We start from the raw sequence: 10568 nt of genomic DNA, 5'->3' as shown, positions 1-10568 counted from the left end.
TGAGGTAGCACGTGATGTGGCCCCACTTGCCACGTGGACCGAGGGCGCGACCACTTAGTCTCTTCGCTGAGAACGAGTTCACAGCTCGAGACTGAGGGGCTTGTGATCCGGTCGGTCATCGGTGGTTGATGACGTCAGCAGAAGATGATCACGTGGGCCACCCGTAGGGTGACGCGTGGACCGGGTGACAGAGAGATCAGGGAGCAGATCATCCAAAGAGGTGATCGGTGGTCAGTAGCCAAGTGGCCACCGACAGATCAGTCGGTAGAGAAGTCAGGGGACAGATCACCCAGAACGGTGATCGGTGGTCAGTAACCAAGCGGTCACCGACAGATCAGTTCCCAGATGAACACCTGGGGGCAGAACGCGAGAAGCAGTAGGGCACCGATTAGTCATCGAGTGCATGGTCGTCGGGGTCTCATGTCACACACAGTTAAGCTGGGACTGAGGTTCCCAGCGAGAGCGTTACGCACGGACCTCGCATGAACATATCTCAGAGAATTGTGCATGAGGGTGGCATGAGGGAGCTAGCGAGCCGGTCAGTGATTGGCGACTCCCTCAACCCGTTACGTGCATGACATCGTGAAGGGGGAATCGTCAACGCCAGAGAGCAATGCTTGGTGAGTGTGCCTAGACCAGCCACACCTGGCGTTCTCCTGAGAGTATGCGATTTACCCAGATAAAAGGAATGCGCTAAGTTACTCCGCAAGGGAATAACTTAGGCACACAGAGAGAAGTGCTAGAGCCCCTCAAGTAGTGACACGTGTGTGGTTAGTTGCATGCCTCCACGTGTCATCATCCGAGAGGGGCGCGGTCCAGACAAAGGTGCACTCCGTACCGCTACAGGTACAGACAAGCGCAGACACGCGCAGACACTCCCGTTCTACTGATTCTGGAGGTACGTTGCCACAGAAAAGCACAACAGGGTTCTGACACATGCCAGAGAGGCATAACAGAATTCTGTTAGGCGCAGATATAGAGGGAGGCATAAAAGAGAATCAGGGGGAGATTGAGGAGAGAGTTTTTTACACACGCTGTTTTTACACACATTATTTTCTCTAGTGATTTTGTGATCTAACTTGAGCGTCGGAGCGCCACCGGCCGCAGAGGCGCCACTGTGTCTTTTTCAGGTTCTCAGAGAGACTATCTGTGGAGCGGACTTGGAGGGCACGTGGTGTCAAGCTGGTGAGGAAGATCGTGACGAGGCAACGCTCTTGCGCTAAGTCAACAGGCAGGATCAATATCAAACCAAAATATAATAACGTAGTTTGGTAGAGTTAGAAATAACAAGAATCAACCATATATATATATAAACTAATTAGGAGGGAAGATGTGTTTTCATAGAATGCTTTATAATAATTCTTCCAAAATTTTACAAAACCCTATCGAGCGAAAAAACTAACGTGTTTCATATTTTAAACCATTTATTTTTTTAAAATGGTGTGAAATAAACACTAATTTAAAAGTACCAAGTCATATTAGTTTCGGACATTTTCCTGTATTCATATATAGTAAAACAAAATTATTTTTTATTGCTGATAAATATATATATATATATATATATATATAGTAAAACAACTACAAAGATATATTAATTAAAAGTTTGATATTAGGGAAGATATGCACATGAATCAATTAGCAATTTGTTTCAATTTAATCACTAGTTTTGAATCAAGTATTGAATATGTAATTGTGTTTAAAAAATAATAAAAAGATAAGTTTTAGTGTCATAATAAAAGTTTATTTAAATATGTCGATATGATTTGTCATCCATGATAAAATATTATTTTTACAATAGTTGAAACAATCTGCCATTGTAAAAACCTTGCATGATATAATAAAATTAACTCTATACCGCACTTTCCGCTGAATGCATGGAAAGAAGAGGAAGGTAGGGAACCAAGAAAAAGTAAGAGAAATTAAGAGAAAAAATTAACTCCAGTTTTTTGCATGCTTAGAAAACTTAGCCAATTGGGTAGTGCTACAAATATGCATTGCAGGGTGAGTGAAAAGTGTGCATTAATTTATTTTAACCTAAAGGCTAAAAGCCTATTTGTACTAATATATATGCTTTTTTTTCACTGGAAATTCTCCTTTTTAAGCCAAAGGCATGAAGCACAACACATCAGAGATGAAACAAACTGTGCAATAATGGACTCCAAAGCTTGTCCTTTGCTTTGCCCCCACTACTCCACAACCCTCCCTCCTTTTATCAAAAATTAAAGCCACCATTTTCAAAAGGGGTCAGCTTTCAGCATTCAAAAGAATATGCATGGATATCTCTCCTTTCAACCCTTCAATAGTTTTCTAACAGCAAACCTTTTAGCCCTCATCAAGCACTCAATACCCACCTTTTCCTCTCTGCAAAGTTTCCAGATACTAATTCTGTTCCTCCAATTCCAACTTCAACATCATACATCTTTTTCTTTTATTGCTATTTCCCCATTTCACATAGAGGAACAAAATAAACATCAAGATACTTAAACTTCACAATTAAATATCAACTCAAGATTTTTTCACACTAGATTTACTTACACATCTCTCTCTCTCTTTTTTTCCTTTTCTTCAACACATTATTATTCTCTTTGTGTTCCTTGCAAAGTGTACATTCTCAAATGAGTGTGGAAAAAACCATTTTCATTGAATACTTGTCCTCAAATCAAATCCACCCTTTGATTGATGAAGTGCGGCAAATGGTTTTGCACACCAACACCAAGGAAATCCCTAAATTGCCCCCCTCCATTTTCTTCATTGAGTACGTGTCTACGTTTGGGAGGGTGCATTTGTGACAAGTCAGATGCAGAGTTATCTGGTTCAGTCCCAAGAGTGCTGAGAACTAAACTTGAACCATACATGCCACTAAACTTGTTACTGATATTCCCATCTTGACCTTGGGTACTGCTACCACATTTCAAACCTATGCTCTCAAGCCATGAAGGGTCACTTGAGCTTGATCCGATTTGAGCAGCTTTTTGCAACAAAGCTGTGGCTGACATGTTTGCTGTTGAACATGTTTGACGGGGTTGGTGTTGGGAACTATACAAAGAAGGAACACTCGAGTTGACTAGGGGAAGTGATGTAGTTGTGCTGGTTGTTAGCTTTTGGATGTTACTGTCATTGGAAAGTTTAGTTCCAAACACCCAACTTAGTTGATAGTTTGAAGGTGGAAAATTTGAGCATTGGACTAGTGAGTTGCCACCATATGCTGTTTCTGAGCTTGTGACAGACCCAAGTTGATGAATCTCACTCAAATTGTTGTTGACCATTGTTTCTTGAGCCTGAGGAGATGTTTGACCCATCCAAAGGGGTAGTCCCCTAGATGTTTGATTGCTTGTTTCTTCTGTGCTTGAAACTGGCTTGAAAATTGAAGAAAAATGGGTAGCCATGTTAGGGCCTAGGGAAGTTCCAATTACGTTGTAACCAATGTTACGCCCTAAAGAAGCGTTAATGTCAGACGATGCATTTACCCTTGCTGTTTCTTCTGCCAAAGCATCACAGAAGGCCCTGTGAGTGATGAAACTGTCCCTCCTGCTCAACCAAAAGTATTGGTAACAAAAACCAAAGGTCATAATAATAATCATCTAAATAGGCAAATCTAGATGTGTTTGTTTATCCACACCAAGTGTGTAGTACAAAATAGTAACAAAGTAAATATTTATTGGCTAGATTATTTCTTGAAAACTTAAATACACGCTCAAAGGTTATGTAATGTATAATTTATAGTAATAAAATGTTGCTTCTCCATTTTGGTGCATTGTAATTCGTGACGACTTAATCTCACTAAGATAGGTTTGTTTATTTATTTTCTAATTTGTAATTACTCAAATAATGCTATATGGTAGCATCGTGGCTAACAGATAGTTAGTTTTGGATTTTAATGCAATATTCGTACGAAGGTGAAAAGAAACGTCTCTAACATTAACTCAACAAAAGTACAAATGGAAGTATATAACATGATAACATGACTAAGACATTATAACTTGTGCGATACTAACTACCCTATATATATTGCCAAGGAAAAACTGAATTAATAATTACATAATAGGTAAGTAAGATAATTCCAAATTAAGAAATTTTGTCGTTTAGGGCTAAGGCTTATCAAAAACTTGTGTGGCTTCCTTTGTTTTGAACTAACCTCGTTCTCTCTTTCTCTCCAGAAAGCCAAATACAAAGCATCAACCCAGAGAGAGAGAGAAAGAGAATTGGTTTTAGACCACTATATATAGTCTGTTACCACTTTTACAAACCAAAAAAGCTTGATCCTATAAGATTGGTAAGAGATTTGCCATGAGAAAATTCAGATGAATAGGTTAACTAGTTACCTTGAAAAGATAGTTCCACAGTCACATTTGTATTCTCTGGTACCACAGGTCTTGGAGTGTGCTTTCCAATCCGACTGCACCGCATAACGCTTTGAGCACTTCTCGCACTTCCACTTCTTTTCACCGTGCTTTCTGCAAAAGTGCTTCTTTATCCCAGTTAAATCCCCAAGAGCCCTTGAAGGGTCGTGGTGGACACAACTTTTCTCTGGACACACATAAACCCTCTTCCTTGCTTCCTTCCCCGTTCTCTGCTTAAGCTTCCAAGGAAGGTTGTGTCCTCGTCGATGGAGTTGAAGATTTTGATCCCTCTGGAAACCTTTCCCACAAGTTTCACACAGGAATCTGTTGGTAGCCATGAGTGTCTTTGGTGATAAGGCTACAACTTCAGCTTCAGGATCTGTGCAAATAGAAAGATTCACATATTAAATCATTTGTCTAACCATTTGCTTTTGATGAAAAAACAAATTGACTCTGAATATACACTGCAACGTCAAAGAATTGGTGATGGAAGCTGTTTTTTGTCATGTCAAAATAAAACTAATGAATTGCTTAAAAAAATTACAAAGAACTTTTCATTGCTAATTTTAAATTTTCTTGTAATGATAATACCTATGATGGTAAAGCTTATGCAAGAGATACTAATGAAGAGAGAATAGAGAGGGTGAAGAAGAAAGAAACAAGCATGCCTGGGTTTCCTGGGAGGTTTCTCTTCCTCTTCAAAGCAGGAGGAGGATTGCTACTATTTGATGCAGCAGAAGCAGTTAGGTTCTGAGGAAAAGCATTTGTGATGATTTCTCCTTCATCCATCTTTCTCAGCATCTTGAAACTGTTTCTGATCAGATTCTGAGTTTGACTAAAATTAGAATAAGAAACTGACACACAGAGTTGAGTGAGGGAAGAAGTATTAGTGAATGAATTAAGAGAAAACCCAAGAGAATGGGCAGGTAGCCTTGTTAATTATATATGCCTCCAACCCTAAACAGCAGAAAGTGGTATATGCAAGATGGGATCTCTCTCTCATGTAATTTCAGTTGATTTAATTATCTACTTTTTAGGTGGAATATAATAAAATAAAATAAACCAAGATGCTGTTGGAGGCGGTGAAAAGTTAAAGAGGAAAGAGAGAGATAAAGGAGGAGGCAAAGAAAGGGAGAAGAAGTGAAGCAAAGGTGTATGATGACACATATGATGAGATTGGAAGAAAGTTAATCTCCATTTGGAATGATTATCCCATAATTGCTGTTGTTCTATGGTTTACTTTAATCCTTTCTCACCCAATAAGCTTTTCTGGTTGTTTGTTTATTTTATAGTAGGAAAATATCCCTATGCTTTTACTACATATAAATCGTGTGTATCTGAAGCCAGAGTTTATATGTATGTATGCAGTATATATATGGTAATGCTGAATTAGCTAGAAACCAGAAACAAGCAGAAGCAATGTATATGGTATTTCATCACTTTGTATAATATGTACCCATCAAACTGTCCCATCCAAATCATTCCAAATTTTGTATGTTTTACAAGTCTTTCAACTTTTCTTTTTGGCAAAGTTATCTTTTAGCTTTTTCATTTCTATAATGGTTATGATATTTCCAGACAAATTAAAAAAACCATTAACTTAATTATTTAAAATAATATTTTAACATTTTTTATTTTATTTTTTAATTTAAAATTCTAATATATATTATTATATTATTAAAGTAGATTTTGATGGTCGGTAATGAAAAATTCTATCGAATGAAAATTATCGACAAAATTCTGATTGACAAAAATTCACATTAATATGTTTATCGGTAATTTACCGACAGAATTATTAATATTATTATTTTAATTATTAATATTATTATTATTATTGTTAAAATTATTAGTAATATTATTAGTATTATGATTATTTTTAATTTTAATGTTATTATAAATATTTTATTATTGATATTAATATTACTATTTTTATTTTCATTATAATTACTATTATTATTATTCTTAATATTATTGTAATTACTATTATTATTATTTTAATTATTATTAATATTGTTAATATTATAAAAAATAATATTATTATTATTGTAATTATTAATATTATTGTAACTATTATTAATAGCATTATAATTATTATTACTAATAATATTGTAATGATTATTAATTTTATTAATATTAACATTATTACTATAATATTAATAATTTCTATTATTAAATTTATTCACATAATTTATTGACAGATTGTGTTCGTATTTTATTTCCGATAAATTTTATTGACGGATGTTGATTCACATTTAATTATTTTTTTAATTTTTATATTTTTCAAAAAAAACCATTGCTAATTATTGATGAACAAAAATATATTAGTAAAATTTATTCATATTATTATTAATAAAAAAATTAAATTAATTTTTAGATTAGTATTTAAATTAATTAATATAATAAATAATTATTATTTTTATAAAACATTAGTTTTTATTTAATGATTTTTATATATATAATAACTCATTATTATTTTTTTTAGACGTTGTACAAGTTTCGCTAAACACCATTTTTGCGCTAGTGATAGTGTCTTATCCAAGAGTTTGGTTGAACCATACGTCATTTGACAATCAAAATATATATATATATATATAATCTTTTGTAAAATAAAAAAATTAAGTAATTTAATTAATATGAGAAAAGATAATAATTTGATAATTTAAACAATTATTCAAATATCTTTACTTAAACCAAATACGCTTTTTTATTATTTATGAGTTTTAACAAAGAAATTTTGATTATAGATGGTTAAAGTTGTAGCTGAAGTAAAAGAGAGGGAAAACATAAAGTTATATTGAGAAGTTAGAAAAGTAATTATAATGTTATGTAATGATTTAACAATTTCATCGATACTCATTTTCAAAATAGAAAAATGAACTTGTTAACTTGTATTGAGATAATGTTTTACCCGCACCTCTAGAATAAGGGGATATATTAACAAAATACTTTTATGTTTGTTAACTCCTGAAGGGAAATCTATAAATATATAAAAGGGATCTCGAGACCTTGAAGAGAGGTAAGTTTTAATCTGGTGAAACTACACTTATATAGATACTCTATATTCAGATATTCATAGTTATATGATCTTAGTGACTTGATCATCGGAGTCTTGTCAACAAGTGGAACTCCCCTCACTGTGAATTATTAGCATTCCAAAGCAAGAACAAGAAAAAAGAATGTCAGCCCGGAGTCCACCACCAAGGTTCGATAGGTCAGTCGGCGAGAACAAGAACCAAAGTAGATAATAAGTATGAAATACTTCAAGTAAAACAATCATAGGGATATAAATCATATGATCCATTCATATTTGTACAACATGTAGAGCAAGTTTATGACACAAAATATCCAAAGAGATACCAAGGTTACAAGCTCGTAGTAGAATAATTGATAATATAATAAGTCAAGCATGAGACTCCATACCAAAATGATGAACTTCTACAACTTCAAGCAATGATACATGTTGATCTAAACTTCATTTATGATTCTCTTGCTAATGTTGATGGTGGGAAGAAGAAATAGATATACAATTAATAAATCAAACAAACATAAATGAAAAGTATGAGGAGGAATATATTTAAAGTCAGGGTGCCATTGATAGTGATTTTAATGACACATATACCTCTTCAGTAATTCATGCGTTAAAATTGCTTATATACCTTGTGTTAATTATGTTTTACATGAACAGGATTGTGATTTGTAATAATTATATTGAATGAAAGGCAGATAATAGTCACATTTGGATGTAGAAAACCCAATCAGGTTTGAGACTTTTTTTTTATCATGATTTGTTTATTTCTTTATTGAAAATTGATCATTCCACTTTGATTACACTATTACTTGTTATATATGCAATAAGTTTCACTTGCATTTGACACCCAAGGAGTAGAGGTGGTGGTCATGGACTACCTAATCATGGTGGTTGAGGTGTTCATGTTGGTGAGGAAGCTTCACACAACACCAATCTCTCCTTTTTGTTCTTCCAAGAACCATGGAGTCTACATGTCTTATCTATGAAGGACCCTCACTTCCTACAATTCAGTATCAACATGATGAACATTTTGTAGGAGAATAAACTCCTACTCAATTCAGAATCAACCTTTGTCGATACAAAGGTCACTTACACTTGCATATGAGTCTATCAATGTAATTGATCAAAGACCTCAACTTCATGCAGAAAAAGGAGAGTAAGTATATTTTATTTTAACTATTATCCTTCAATATGTCATTTTGACAATATGTTTGAACATATATTAACACCAGAAAATGATCCTTCTACTGTAATCTCACACATCATCAAGCAAAAGTTTGATGAACCTAGTCCCACTTGAAAGAAGGTTCAACTTGAGGCTTGAGAAAGATGGTTTGAAGAGTTTAAGATAAGATCAATTATTGTTACATTTAAAATTTTATTTTATTACTCTACTATCTTTGTTTCCTAACTATTTTTTCATGCAGAAAGAGTATATGTTAGCTCTGAAACAAGAGCAAGTCATAAGGTCCAGTTTTTATACAAAATGTTCGCATATTTTAAAACTGCAATGAAAAAAGTTCATAATGGTTGTACCGCCCTGGTAGTCGGAAGTGATGACGTGGCATCCAGCTACAGTATAGGCGTGTTGACAAGGCGCCAGGTTGGCGGAAGGGAAGGAAGTCGGGGGGCTCGTGAAGTCGCCAGTTATTAAGTTGGCGTGTTCCGATCTCCAGCATACCAGAATCGGCGATCACCGGGTTAAAGATGAAGTCGCCAGATGTAAACTCAGGCGACCTAGTGATTGGAGATCGCCAGAGCAAGCACATCGCCAGAGATGAAGGTGGGACAGATTATGAAGGCGGCCGGCGAGACCACAGGGAAGGTGTACGAAGGCACCCTAACTTGCCAGTTCCAGTAGAAATCGCGCTCCCAAGTTAGCTATGCACTGGGCAGTACCATGCATAAGTAACTTAGCAAAATGAGAGTAGAAGCAGCGCCCAAGTCAAGGAGGCTCCAGATGGAGGCACGTGTACGACTAGATGCGAGCCACGTGTCCAAGTCTGTAACTGCCAGGAGAGAGAAAGTAACCAGGTATATAAGAGTTCTCAACGAACTTTCTGAGGTACGCACGTTCAGATTACACTCTTTACGCTTGCGAGTTATAGAGCTTACTGTGAGAGAGAATTTGCACGGTTCCTGTTCTCTTAGTATTTGGTGATTCGGTCACTGACTTGGGCGTTGGAGTGCGATCGGCCGCAACGGCGCCGCTCTGTTCCTTTGCAGGTTCTTGAGGTGGATCTCGAAGAAGAACGGAGGTTTGAAGCGGTGCGCACGTCGATCCTTTGACGAGGCAGTTTCCAGTGTTCCGGTCAACAGGCAGGATCAATGGTCAAGATAAGGGGACATGGATTCCACCCCTTCTCAAGCAACCTTGGTCAGACATTGGAGTTTTATAGAATTTCATAAACAAGAGTGTCATTGTCAAGGAAAATCAGATTGTTGAGAAAGGAGTATCAATCTATTGTGGTGGTTCCAAATCTACTACAACTCACTTTGAGAAAATGATAATATTATTATATTTTTATATTTATATATATATATATATTTAATTTAAATATAATATATTAGACATAGGTATTCAATTTTATCTTGTCTTTAAATATATATTAAGGAGCTTCAACAACAACCAATTGTCTGGGAGGCCGTAGAGAGAACAAAGAAATTACAGATTGGAGAATTGGTCAACGATAAGATTCCTGAGCTTGTGACATGTTTAATTTTAAGTTATAATTTAATTTTTGTCATATGTTTTGTTCTCAAGAATCACCTTTGACTTAATATTTTAGGAGAAATAAAGCCATATTAAGAGGAAGTCCAACATTGATGTTCATGCTTGAAGGTTCATCTTGATAAATTTCTCTTGTTGCCTCCATTGTATGGACTAGTTTCAATGAAAAAAGGTTTACTACTTCAAAAAATGTTCATTCTACTACTAGCCAAGCTCTAGTGGTTCATCAAGAAAAATGTTATGTTAGGCCTTTTAATCCTACTACCAGTGGAGATGATATAGGAGACCATACTACTGATGATAGACCAAAGGATCATCAGTTGCATGTTTAATTGTATAATAACTTTGAATCTTGCATATATTTGCTTAGAATTATTTCCATTATGATTCTATGTTTTGTGTTGGATTCATGTAATATGTTTTACTTTTAATTTTTGATCCTGCCGGCAACTCGAACGTGGAGGAATCG

The 10568-nt window shown here is 35.3% G+C and overlaps 1 pseudogene across 1 annotated transcript; it reads right to left on the bottom strand.

Moving 5' to 3' along the window:
• Positions 1 to 2376: 2376 nt before the first annotated feature.
• LOC137829846 (zinc finger protein MAGPIE-like) lies at positions 2377 to 5290 on the bottom strand (annotated as a pseudogene). The gene is made up of 3 exons (XR_016517725.1): positions 5009 to 5290; positions 4323 to 4719; positions 2377 to 3528 (listed from the first exon to the last, which is right to left on the bottom strand). The product of XR_016517725.1 is annotated as a zinc finger protein MAGPIE-like (transcript).
• Positions 5291 to 10568: the final 5278 nt, after the last annotated feature.

The sequence above is a fragment of the Phaseolus vulgaris genome, chromosome 11 (genome assembly GCF_051622355.1).
Source record: "Phaseolus vulgaris cultivar YP4 chromosome 11, ASM5162235v1, whole genome shotgun sequence".
NCBI classification, from domain to species: Eukaryota; Viridiplantae; Streptophyta; class Magnoliopsida; order Fabales; family Fabaceae; genus Phaseolus; species Phaseolus vulgaris.
This window is presented reverse-complemented; position numbering and strand designations above follow the sequence as displayed.